Source organism: Podarcis liolepis, assembly GCF_965112155.1.
Source record: "Podarcis liolepis genome assembly, chromosome: 5".
In the NCBI taxonomy this organism is placed as follows: domain Eukaryota; kingdom Metazoa; phylum Chordata; class Lepidosauria; order Squamata; family Lacertidae; genus Podarcis; species Podarcis liolepis.
In genome coordinates this window covers 47380277-47393949 of record NC_139556.1, presented here as the reverse complement: position 1 = coordinate 47393949, position 13673 = coordinate 47380277, and the positions used below count along the sequence as shown (strand labels likewise).

Genomic DNA, 13673 nt, shown 5'->3' with positions numbered 1-13673 from the left:
GTCTTGTCAGATTTTCTTGGACGAGAAAGGCAGAATGTATAAATGTCAGGAATTTTAATATATCACATTAGGTGCAGAACTGAAAACAACAACAAGTTATTGTTGCATCTCTACTGCATCTCTAAGAGCATCTCTGCTGCATCAAAGGCCAGGCCAGTCTAGAACTCTTTCCCCACAGTAGCCAATTGGATGTGACAATAGCTCTCCACCACTGAACACCAGCGACTGGTATTCAGAAGCAAACTAACTCTGAACCTGATTCAGAAGCAAGCTACCTCTGATCTTGACAGATACCCTGAAAGATGGACAGCAAATAGAATAGCCATCATGAGGAGTATTTATGGTGCTTGACTAATTCTAATCCCCTTTTAAAGTCATCTATGTTGGTGGCCATCGCGGCATCTTGTAATACAGTGAATTCCATAGTTTAACTATGAGATTGTACTGATTGGGCTGGCAGGTAATATGGACCATCTAAACCTAACCAAGTTTCCTTTTGGCTTCTCTTTGGAAAGATAAAAACCACCAATATGTTTTGAAGGGGGAAATGGAAATACAGACTGCATAAGTAATAGGATGCATGTGTACAAGAAAGCACAATCAGGCCAAAGCGAATATATGCTGGTAATTGACAAGTGAGCATTTAGATAATGAGCAAAACAAATCCATTTGATGAGCCTATGGGCTTGACAGTACTTCCAGTATTTCCTCATTGGCCGATGAGAGCGGTTTCATTGTACTGTACAATAGATGACAGAGCATTTCCTTTTCAAATGTCATAAAGGATAAATTTTCAGAGAAAGACCTAATGCTCCTTAAATTAGTGCTCCAGTTTGTTAAGGAGAATTTTAGTGCTCCTGTTTGATAAACTATAGTATGTCAGGTCTCCACTGTTTTAGAAGGTTTATCACCTGACTCTAAACGAGTTTACCTGAAATAAAATTAACTAAAAACCAAGTCCTACTTTTTACCACGGCAGCCTTGGTGCCATTAGTCCATGCACCAACAGTAGTTTCAAAGACCCACCCACCTCACCTGCCCACATCAAGATTTCGTCTAGCTCAGGTTGGAACTGTCAAGACCACAATCACCTTGATCATGCTTAAGTGATCCTCAACAAATCCCCTTTTAGCTGCTATGACTGTGAACATAGTAGGCGCTTAAGGAGATAAGAGGTCACTTAAAGGGTAGATTACTTTCAAGATCACTTCAAATTGCACCTAATCCCTTTTAAGCACCCTGCCAAACTCAGTATGTGAGTGGTTAAAATGTAGGGGTTTTCAGGCTCATGTCAAGGTATGGCAACAGTGATAAAAGCTCAGATGATGTTCTTCACTTATCCATTGGAAGATTCAGGGCAGACAAAATAAAATACTTATTCGCACACTGTACAGTGGATGCTCGGGTTGTGAATATTATCCGTGCGGGAAGCACGCTCGCAACCCGCAGCGTCCACAACCCGCAGCACCATGTTTGTGCACGCGTGGGTTGCGATTTGTCGCTTCTGCGCATGCGCCAAAACCCAGAGTAACCTGTTCCAGTACTTCCGGGTTTGGCGTGGTGCGCAACCCAAAACATCTGTAACCCAAGGTATGACTGTATAGATAAACTATGTAATCTACATGCACAAGAGATAGCAATGGCCACCAACTTGGGTGGCTTTAAAGGATGATTAGACAAATTTGTGGGTGCTAGTCAAAGGCATCTAAGTTGGTCACTGTGAGAAAAGGGTGCTGGGCTACATAGGATATTGTTCCGGTCCAGCAGTGCTGTCCTTATGCTCCATGATCTTATGTACAATGGTCTTTTTAATATTCTTATAATGGTTAAACTATGATAATTGGTACGGCAGGATGTTACCCATACAAAAAGGGTGGGCGTGATTCAGGGTCACTGGATTGAAACAAGCATGTCCACTGCATATATATAAATATGGAAACAAAACATACACATCACCACCACATACAAATGTGGGCACACGCACCTTTCACACACATAGAACCAGACAGCGCTCCTTCCCCCACACTAAAACCTTTACACAGATACAGCAGACAGCTGCAGCTCCTCACCTTCCTATTTCAAGGCTGGGAAATTGAGACCCCTTATTTATGGGAAGGGAGGGAAGGAGAGGCCCCAAGAAACGAACAGGGAGGTGGCAACTATGTAAAGCAGCACGCACCACCCTGCTTGCACTGGGAGCATTTTGGACATACCCAAATGTCTAATTAGCTGTTGAACAGTCACATACCAAAAGATGTAAAATGAGGGTCTTTTTCTGGGATGCTGGGCACAAGAAACAGTAAGAAAACGCTTTGATGTTTCCTCACCCCCATCTCCTTTATTTTACATATGTGCTTCACTGCATTCAGAGGGTGACGTTCAACTAAGTTTTACTCAGAGTAGACATGTTGAAATTAATGAACATGAACAAGTTAGGTCCATTAATTTCAACAGATTTACTCTGAGTAAAACTTAGTTGAATACACCCTGGGGTTTTGTTTTTTTTAAGACTGCATGTTGTTTTAAAAAATATGTATAATGTTTAAATACACACACAAAAAAGCTATGATTTCATTGAAAAACATTAAGCATATGCTCAGCAGTTTCACCTTCCTACTAAAATCAGGGAGACTTAAAAATAATTTTTAGCGTGTGTCTCCTTACTCAGTTTGACTACTTGTAATTTTGGTATGTAATGCAAGATTAAAAACTGCAACTATTTCTTCCCTTTCTAATTATAGCATTGTACAAAGATAACACTAAACCAGCCACTCCATGCTTTGTTACTCTGCTCAGCTAAGGGGGGAACAAAGCAGCAGCACACAACTCGTGGACATTAAGGTTAGCTCAAACCACAGCTTAGTTTAGTATTACGTGCAAATGTGGCCTTTAGATCCATGCAAGAACTTTAGCATTCTAGTGTTGCTTATTAGTAGTACATCTACACAACACACAGGATGAGAACTTCTTCTAGTGAAAAATTAAACACTCTTAGAAGTTCACCAAAGACTGCTAGGCACCATGGCTGCCTAGTTCTCAAAGGCAACAAACTGCTAATTGCAATTTCCCCAGACTTTTAGAAATGGACTCATTCCTAGGAGAATGACAAAATGACATGTAAGTTTGGAATTTAGTTGAGCTGTTGCAAGTTTCAGCAATTTGGCGTTACGTTTTTTATGTTCCTGGCAACTACCTCTAGTCAAATGTATTTAGACCAAGTCACCTAGAAGATCTGTCAAACTTAGCAAATAGTTGCATATGATCTTGTCGGTGTCATAAAAATCTGCATAATCTCAAGTATTCGCAGGAGGGTTCTGCGGAAAAAAAATGTTTTCTGCTGGACACGGAGTACAAACACCAAAAGAGAAGAACATGTGAGAAGCTCCAAAACTTTATAGTACTAGATATATCCAAGATTCATGGATCTCATTGGGCCATATCCAACCATAACTTCTAACTTTATTTTATTTAAGCCAAAAGTTAATGACTAGAAAAGCAAATGCAAAAATACGCTGAGTATATAACCTGCCCCAAAGGGGAACAGTGAGAACCATGGCTATGTTTTCTACCTTTGGTCTGTTAACTTAGCAGGATTATTCTGATGCTGCATGACAGTTGCTTTAGCTACCCCATTAAATTATAAAATTCCCTTCCTCTAAGGAATTTAGACACAGAGTTTATGGAAGACTTTAATAATATTAAGACTGCATGCATTTTAAGAGTTTTTCTTTCCAAAGAAGAAGTATGAAAAAAGACAAACACCTCTCCTCCCAAAAGTCTGAATCCCAGCTTAAGTCTTTCTAAAAATTTACGCCCAGTAATATTTCCAATCACAGCATCACTCTGTTGTCTCTGTTGTTCAGATTTTGCTCTGCAACTGTTTTATTTGGTTTTAAAACTGCATGATTACATTTTTGTACAGTATCCTGAGACCTTATGGTGAAGGGTGGGTAAGAAATTTCTTAAATAAATGTTCTCTTAAGTTTAAGAGAAAATTGTTGCTGTTTTTTGACATAGACAGCTTAGAATTGGTGTTCTTTTAGGGAACACATTTTCATTCAGGGGTGCATAATCCCTAAAATGATGCTTCAAACAGATCTCAGTCATCTCCATGCATCCCCATCTGCTACATAAGCTATCGATGGAAAGGACAGAGGATACCCAGCAGGAGATGCCACCAAAACATACCCCATAGTAGCCCATCTTTAGATAGGTCTGTGCACTTAGATGCCAACTTCTGTTTGAACCAAGTCACTTTTTGTCTGGCTTTGGCAATTCATGTTCATATTGCTAGACCTCATGACTGGATTCTAGCCAATATGTTCAGAGTCCTACCTATGTGACTACAGAAAAAACAGCATTGGCCTCTAAGCCCTGAAGGACCTGTATTTGAGATTCGGCACTTTAGGTCTGGCATTGTTACCAGCTTGCGCCCGTGTTCAAATACCACAGACTCCATGGCTGAAGGAGAGGCATGGGCCTGTACCTTAGACCTGCTTAGAGGAGGTTCCATAAGTTAGCACGACATTTGCATGTGGAAATGTCCCAGGTTCAGTCCACAGAACCTCCATTTAAAAAGATCTCTGGTCGCAATGCCTTGGAGTCTTGTCACCAGTTACGGTAGGCAATAATGTACTACATGAACCAATGATCTGACTCACTTGGAGACAGCATTTTCAGAAGGGCTCAACTATGTATTTTCTTCAAATATCCAAGTTTTAACATTTTTATTCATTCATTCATTTTTTGTAAAAGTACTTCTGGCCCGACTTTCATCTATGTAATTACCAGAACATGGTACAACATGTATGTAAACAAACCCAATATCAAATGTAATATACCTTAATAAAACCATAAAATACCTCAATAAATAAGATGAGCAGATTGAAACAAGACAGCAGACTAAACTAAACCAATTAAAAATGCCTGGGCAAACAAATATGCCTTAAGATGGCACCAAAAAGATAACAATATTGGAGCCAGGTGTGCTTCTGAGGGGAGGTGCTCATCAAATAATGCATCCCTAGAGAGAAAGCTTTCTTCCACATTGCCATGCACCACTGAACCTCCCTGACAAAGGGACACAGATAAGAGCTTTAAAACATGGTCATCTGTCATGTACTGGGGTCCCAAGCCCTTTAGGGCTTAATAGATAAGAACCACATCTTGAATTTGGCCCAGAAGTAAACAGACAACCAATCTAACTCCTTCTGAATCAGTGTAATGAGATTCCATCTCACTCTCCCAGTAAGCATTCTGGCAACCACAATGTCAATTTGGGAACAGGTTTTGATATCAGCATTACTGGTGTCAACAATCTGCTCCTTTCTCACTTTTTGGTGTGCTTGGGCACACCTTTATACAGAAATACAGAACCACAGGCACACTTAACTGATAAGCATTTAAGGTGACAAGCTTTATATTTAAGAGAGTAATCAAAGGAATAAGAGCTTAGCACCTTTTCATGTTTTGAATTAAAGCACTTACCGTACATACTCAAGTATAAGCCGACTTTTTCAGCACATTTTTTATGGTGAAAAAGCTGCCCTCGGCATATACTCAAGTGAGGCGGGCAGTGGCGGGACGAGAGGCCCGAAAGGAGCCCTTTCTCGCCGCTGGTTCCACCGCCACCTGTCTCTCGCAAGGGCAGGCACAGGAGCCACAATTAGGAGAGGCACGGCGCTGTGCTGTGCCTCTCCCAACCGCGACTCCTATGCCTGCTCATGCGAGCGGCAGAGGCAGCGGCAGAGGGACAAGCAGCCCGAAAGCAGCCCTTTCGGGCTGGTTGTTCTTCCTCTGCTGCCGCCACCACCACCAGGTTTGTGGTGTGGTGAACCGGCTTATACTTGAGTCAATAAGTTTTCCCAGTTTTTTGTGCTAAAATTAGGTGCCTCGGCTTATATTTGGGTCGGCTTATACTCGAGTATATACAGTACCTTTGGTGTCAAGCTGGAGGGTAAAATAAAATAAGGTAGGCTAGGGAGCAGCTGGGAACCCTACTTGTGGAAAATCTATCTCTTAGGGCTAATTCCAGGTTTGAGGAGGGACCAAGTAGTAATTGTGATGCTGCCTTTTTAGCTGTGGCCACGCTGCTGCTTGTGAACACTGGGGTGGGGTGAGGTGGGGCAAGGCAGTGGCAAGGGCAAAGGAAGCACTAGACTGGCAACTTGAGGCGGTGCAGCTGCTCAATCTCTTCTGCCCTTGGCACTGCCTTGTCTCATCCCATCCAGGTCCTGGTGAGCAGCAGGACCACTGCAACCAGGTAACCTGCGCAGTGGCAGCACCCCACTTTGTGCACTGTGACTGTCTGGTAGGCTTACCTGACTGTTGGTGGCAGCACTTCCAAGAGCACTGGGCAACTGGGTCTTTTAATTTCCCACAGTGCCCCAGAGTGATGCTAGCTGCTGGAAGTGTCAGTCCAGTGCAAAAAGCAAGAGGGGTGAGCCTTGCTAAAGTGCTGCGTCCCTGGCAGCTACCCAAGCATCCCAAATACCAACTCAAATCTTATTTTCCAAGGTGGAAGCTCTATGGGCAAAGTTTACAAAGACCTTTGATCATTTGATTAAGGGTTTTATACTTCTTGATGATATAGTTCATGCATGCTAGATTTCGGGGGGGGGGGGAACACTGGTGATACTTTGTACGCAATATGCTTTCAAATGAGCTTCTGCAGAAACTGTATTAGCTAAGCTAATAATCATGATAACTTGCAGAATGAGTTGTGAGAATGAAAGCTATGTCTTTGTTAGCATTTTACAAATAAGAGCATGCGTCACGAGGCGCTTCAGAGAGGACACCCAGCAAGGCAGTGACCGCGCTCCAACTTGAAGTCGGTTCTCAAGGCCATGTTGAACGTTTTGCCCGAAGGACAACACTAGATCAATAGAACACTGTTTCAATGTGCAAGGAAAGAGTCAAATTAATCCATGAAACCCAAATTCATTAACAGCAAAGCTGTAACTTGTATTGGTTAATGTTCATTGAGGCTTCCAAAGGGAAGGTTCTGAAAACACTGTTCCTTACAGGTCATTACGAAGAGCCCAGCCACTTGCCATCATGTACATACTACCTGACACACACCCTTCTAGTAAGAGATGGTGAAAGCAACTCTAGAAATATGCATGGCTATGTATTTCATATACCTTTGAAATGCACAGGTATCCAAAATCCTTCAGCAATGTTCTTTGTTTCCTTAGTCACCAGAGATGGCTTCTGCCATGGTCCCCCTCATACCTGGTGGAGAAAATGGGATAAAAGGTATGAACATCGTGAAATAGGAAGAATAACTTTTAAAATACATTGTTTTATCAATATAATTTAATATCGATATATTAATTTATATTACATGTTTCAGCCTTAAAAAATAATTTTTAGACAAGAATAAAATAGCACAATATTTTTAGTTTCAACTGCAAATATATCAGCTGGTCGGCCTTTTTTCTCTTACTTCTTCAGAGCTCAATCTCTGTCACACCAGAAAGAAAATAACTAATCAAGAAAAGGAAGTGTTAATGCAGGCATGGTTTGAAACATTAGGCCAGATTCAAGAGTTACATATGTAAATAAGCAACTGCCTACATACATGGATATGTATGTGGAATTCATATGTGAAATGGCAACATGAGACTTGGACTTGTTCCTAATTACATGAATATCTAAAATGGGTCTAGCTCAAACAATCTCCGGTGGGCTATGAATTACACAGCTCTGTGAGTGAACTGGATCTTAAGTTTATCTATCTATGTGGTATTATGGAGACATGGCTTTTAAATGTATGCAAACAACATGATATTTGAGATGACTACTGTAAAAGTGTGTTTAGAAACAAACAACTTTTTTTCTCAAAATATATTTTGGTATTTGATGTAGAAGATGGTTCCTCCATTGCAGTAAATAAATATTAAAATGAATGAAGTACTGTAATTGACAATGTGCCCTTTAACAATACCCTTAAAACCTGCTTTCTGTGGTTGCCCATCTCAGCCATCTAAATAGTAGAGCAGGCCCTGTTTCTTTCTCACACACACAATATGCAAAACCAATCCAAACCTTTTCAGCTGTATTGACAAATTTAACTTAAAAAAAAAAACTAGGCAACTAGGACTGCCATGGTGTGTGACACTGAATATTTCCCAGTCAAATAACTTTCTGTTTTGCCAACAGTGACATCATTTAAACAGAATAATGCCTGTCCTACTTATTCCTCCCTGCTCCTTGCTCCAATAACGAAATTTTATTACAGCACATATTCTGCTATTTGCTTCACTTTGTGGGCTGGGGACGGTGAGTAGAAAAGTCAAGCACTTCAGTTGCCCTCAAATCAGATTTTGATCTCCCCGGTATTACCCGAATTTTAACAAAAATGTTTGTAAATGCTTAAGTTGGGGTAGTCATAGCATTGGCTCCATCATTCAAGTAAAAAGCTGTCATAGCAAAAAAAAAAAAAAAAGTCTGAATCAATAGCCCTTGTCTTATTTCTGGAAAAGCTAGTCCGAGGTTAGAAATAGGCTGTTACTTATTCATATTACCTATGTGGGCAGGTTCATTTGATATACAAGAAGTTAAACATAAGCTTAAACAAGGCAAATGGCAAAGGTCTTTAAAAATGGTCTCCAGCAGCCACCAGCACGCTAGTCCTTCAGCCAGACAGATGGATCCGGCTATTCATAGGGCAAGGGCTCCTTCTAGGCTGAAGCAGCGGTCCAGGTGTTGGTCCACAGTGGAAAGTCACCAGGCCCTATAAATTCCTTCTTTCTAAGCCGGTCTGCTAGTGTCAGCAACTCGTCCTAGTACATAACACAGACTCTCTCACACACTTCATCTCATATGAGGCCCAACTTTGCTTTATCCAATCTGGTATCTGACCTCCAGCCTGTTCGTGACTACATCACATCACATGCCTCTTACCCTTGGTTCCTGTCTGCCTAATCTGGTGCCTGACATCCAGCTAGTTCATGCCCATCCCTCCATGTCAGACCCGAACTAGGCCCCAGGGCTAATAGTATAACAGCAAACACCCAATGGTTTTTCTAGCAAACATCATGGCCATAATACAGCCAAACTTGCTGTGCTTGTACAGTTATCTTTTTTGTCACAGCAACACACCTACCACTAGTAAAGCAGGCCAAACACACACCAAATTTTAAAAAAGCAATGTGGTAAGGGCTTCTCTAACAAAAGCAAATCAAACATCCCAAGTTTTGCACTTTGACCGTAGCAATTCTGCCTCCATCCAGCTCTTGTATAACAAGGCTTCCATGCATCCACAAGCAGGCTGAATTAAGTAGCTCCTTAAATGAACTGCTCCGAAAGAACTGAAGAAGATCTACACAGCTAGTCCTAAATCTTTCTCATGTGAGATGCTAGGGGTGATAAAATGTAATGGCATCTGAATGCATTTGCTCCTTGATACACTATTTGATTTGATTTGAACACTTCCTCCAAGCTGGGGCCAGTTAACGTCTGCCTCTTCAAATATTTTGGACTCCAGTTCCCATCAGCCCCAGGCAACAAGGCCAGTTCTTAAGAGATGGGAGTTGTAGGCCAGCAACACCCAGGGGGGCACAGATTAACTACTGCCACCCTTACCAACAAAACATCCAAGGGTACAACTATGTAGCAAAAATAACCAAGTCCCTTGCAATCCTGACAAATGTTTTACAGCAGAAACATTCATCAACTACTTGATGAAGTGGAGTCTAGACCATAAAAGGGCCTCAGGCCACCTTAAAGATCTGCAAGACTCTTTGGTATTTAAACAGAATGAGGGCTTTTTTATATATTCTGTAAAACACTGTTTGCTGGTGTAATAAATACTAAGGCAACGAAAATAGAAAAAAGGGACAGAATTAAATTGTAAATTGCAAGATTGTACGGAAAGAACTGAATCTAAAGAAGAATATGTACAAAGCCCAGCTTCAGTACACATATCCATGTATGTAGTACTGCCTCAATGCAAAGCAACCATTCATGAACCAGTGGAAATACTGTGGTACGGCATTACCTCTGAAGAAGAAAGGAGAACAATCTCTATGCCAGATTTTTAAACGACAGCCATACAAACATGAGCTGCATTTCACTTATTACATTTTATTGATCACCCCACTGGCTCTACTGCTAGCCCATTTATATGACCACTTCTCCAATCACCTACAAAATCACCGTGTGCGTTTTATTTGTTGAAAGTAGATATAGAAGCATTTTCTTTCCTCGCAAATATCGAAAACCGTGATGTTTAAAGCATATGACCAAGTGAGGTAGGTCAGGCCACACTGACACCATGTATATCACGACTGTAGAGCAAACCATTCTTTCAAGGCAGAGTCATGAAAATTGAGTGTTTGAGAAATGAATGGAATTAAATAGGATTTCGGGAGGAGAGACCAAATGCTCCTGGAGTAGACAATGTTTTAAATCCTGATTACTGCAAGCCAACATTACTTTCTGCAGCTTGGAAGTCACTTTAAACCTGGTGTGATATTTATGCTCACCAGTATTTTTTTAAAAAAGCATTTAGAAAGAAAACCTTTAACATCTGGGTTGAATCTAAAGCTGAAGCCTCCTTTTATCAACATATTACATAATAAATTGTGGCTTGCTTTAAACATAATTCTCTACAGAGATATCTATAGAGATAAGTCTACTTACAATCTGAGTGAAAGTGGCCAAAGGTTTCCAAGGACAAAGCTACATGGAAAACTGTGCCCCACTAACCTTAATTATTTCATATTGTATTACTTTGAGAGAAATTGTTATCTTAGCGTAATATTATTTAAAAGCATTTCTAAACCACTTAATATTTTAAAAAATCAGATCAGCCAATTGAATTACCCAGCTGAAAAGTGGACTCTAGTAAAGTATACCATAGGGCAAAATAGACAGGGTCAGAGCACACACCCCTTTGAACCCCAACATCTACTCTGGAGCATTTGGGTTCTGTCCAAGCAGATTTGAGGGCACGTGAAAAGGATGGAGAAGAGAAACTGAAACTCCTACTCTGCAAGCGGATTTCCATTGAGCAAGTAGGCAAGTATGTTGCCCATAGTTTTGCAGCCCTTGTCAAGTAATTGCTCTCCAACTGTCAGTTGGATCTAACAACATTATTTTTCCTTACGTTCTACAGTTCTGAACTGACCAAATATTGGAATATTTCTAACCTATGATTCGGACGACATCTTCTAAAATGTAGTTTCAGTATGAATAGGAAATATGGAAGTATGCCAACTACTAGAGAGAAACTATTTAATTGATAGATGGATGGGTAATCACATAAGAGTGGAGGTGCATAATTTTAGGATGTCCTGGGCATCTCCCTAGTACTAATATGGCAATCTGGCTGTGAGAAACATCCATCAGCTTTCAAGTCTCACCTACACTTTCATGCATCAATCAAAAAAGAACCCTGAAAAGACATAGCAATAGGAACTTGTCCGTGGCCAGTGTGTCAGCTTCATTGAAAAAAGTAGATATTAACTCAAATCTCCAAATGCGTTAGCTGCACACAACTGACGTGGAGAGAAAATTTAACTTGTTTCAGTTCAAAATGCAAAGCTCAACTCCATTCTCTGGCTGAATACCTAATTGCTTATCAAATAAACACAGGTTGTTTAATCTGTCCTTACTGGATTGTCCCTGATAAAGGTCTTCTTGTGCATTTCAGATTCTAGGAAAATAATCTAGAGGTATTGGTGAAGGCTTTTGCAAGAAAAACCCAAATAAACAGAGGCTGAAATCTTAAACACTATGGAGCAAGCCTCACTAAATGCAGTGGGGCTTAATTATGAGTAAACATATATAGGATTGTTCCATAGGGCAGTAAAACAACAACAACCAGCACTCTTATTTTTCTGTTACTATGCAAGCATTTAAGTTTAACAGAACCATTCCTCAGTTCAGATTTTTTTTTTAAAAAAAATGATAGAAAAAGGGAAATAAATTATTTCGTTAACCCAGTAAGAATATGTGGGTTAACATTAATCAGTGAAGCCAAATGTAAGGTGTTCTTCACACTGGGGGTGGGGCATAATCCTGTAACAAATATGCATCCAATTTCATAATTAGTACCATTCTCTGGTTGCATGCCTATTCTCTCACAGTATCGCTTGCTTAGTTGGCTTTGTATCTTTTCCCTATAGTCAAACTGCACTGTGGTCTCCTGAACACAGGGCAGAGCTTGTAATCAAGCAGCCTACGTCTGCTGTGCTGCCAAGACTACATATGAGAGCACACTCCTAAATCATCTCAGCAAAAGGCACCATTTCCCTAGATCCTAAAAGGGGCTGTGAAACCGAGGAGTCTGCTTCGGATTTTACAGTCTCCCTCAAGATTTCTTTTACAGTGCTAACAATCTGCAAACTGTTAACCAATCTAATACCAAATGTCTGATCTGCACAAAGTTCATCTAGAGCAGGAGTCTAGAAACTTTTCAGACCCAGGATTCCCCTTTAATCCAAACATGCATTTGGGAACCCAGTTCTTTTGCCATATATTTGCATAGTGATAGTGCCCCTGTTGTGGCCCATCTTGGCTCAGGCTGTGACCCACTAGTGTGCCCTGCCCCACCAATTGAAGAGTGTAAGCACACACACACACAAAAACCCCTACAGTCCAAGACACACTGAAGAACAAGGAGTGCTGTTACTTTCATCAGTACTTGTAACATGGCTTATGTGTACAATGCTATTAACATGCTGGTTGATCAATACTATGACATCCATTTACCTACTCAAAGCAAACTGTATAAGAAACCTAGAGTGGTGGTCAACTGCTTTTTCCCCCCAGAGTAGACACATTGAAATTAATGAATTTAACTTAGTCACGTTCACAGACTTGGAGTAAAACTTAGTTAAATGCCACCCCTAGGCTCTGTAAAAGCAAGATGTAACTGAGAATTCAGGAAAGTAACACATTTAATCTATAATTATCTTTTTAAAAAGATATCTGGTTAGGCTACACCCCCCCCAAAAAAAAGTGTATACTAAATCCAACTTCATGCTGAGCTTGTTTTAATGGAAGCATAAGCTACCTGAATACATGCAAACATATAAGTCACATCTGAGTAGACTGCCAGTGATATAATGGTGGTTTGGAGCATAGACTATGACAGCCCTCCATTGATCAAGTATAACAAAATCATCATGCAAGTATACGCACAATACACTCACTGAGGCTCCCAGTATGCAGAAACATTATCCCAGAGGAGGAAACGAGAAAAAGAGCTAAAAATAAAATGTGAAAAATATGGGGTGCAAGAGCAAATGGGACATACAGACATAAACACTGCTGGCAACTGCTGTTATGAACAGAGATATAAAACACTCATGAATAACGAAGCGTTTGTCAGCCTGCTTGTGCCCAGGCCGACTTCTACATTTTCATGAAAGGGGAAACAGAAATGAAGCCTGAGGACTAAACTCTCATATAGCTGACAAATCAATGACGTACTGCAAAACTCTTAACTTTAAAAGAGCCTTTCAAGGGCAGATTCTTTCGCCATGTGCAAATCCATACAGTAAAGTCTCACTCCCGTCAAATTATCATCATCATATTTATAGTTATGGCTACGTAAAGAAGAAACAGAAGAGGAACACATCTAACCGGGGGTGGGGGTGGGGGGGTAGCTAGGAGGGGGAGGGGGAAAATGTTAGCACACTTCCAGTTGGTTACCAGCAGCC

The 13673-nt window shown here is 40.7% G+C and overlaps 1 protein-coding gene across 15 annotated transcripts in view; it reads right to left on the bottom strand.

The window, feature by feature from the left end:
* The window catches only part of FAM53B (family with sequence similarity 53 member B), a 122996-nt gene that overhangs the window by 103108 nt on the left and 6215 nt on the right, over positions 1-13673 (bottom strand). For all 15 annotated transcript variants that reach the window (XR_014526891.1, XR_014526892.1, XR_014526893.1 and 12 more), the window contains one exon: positions 7143-7233. The gene's annotated coding sequence lies outside the window, so the exon portion shown is untranslated. The remainder of the gene's footprint in view (positions 1-7142; positions 7234-13673) is intronic.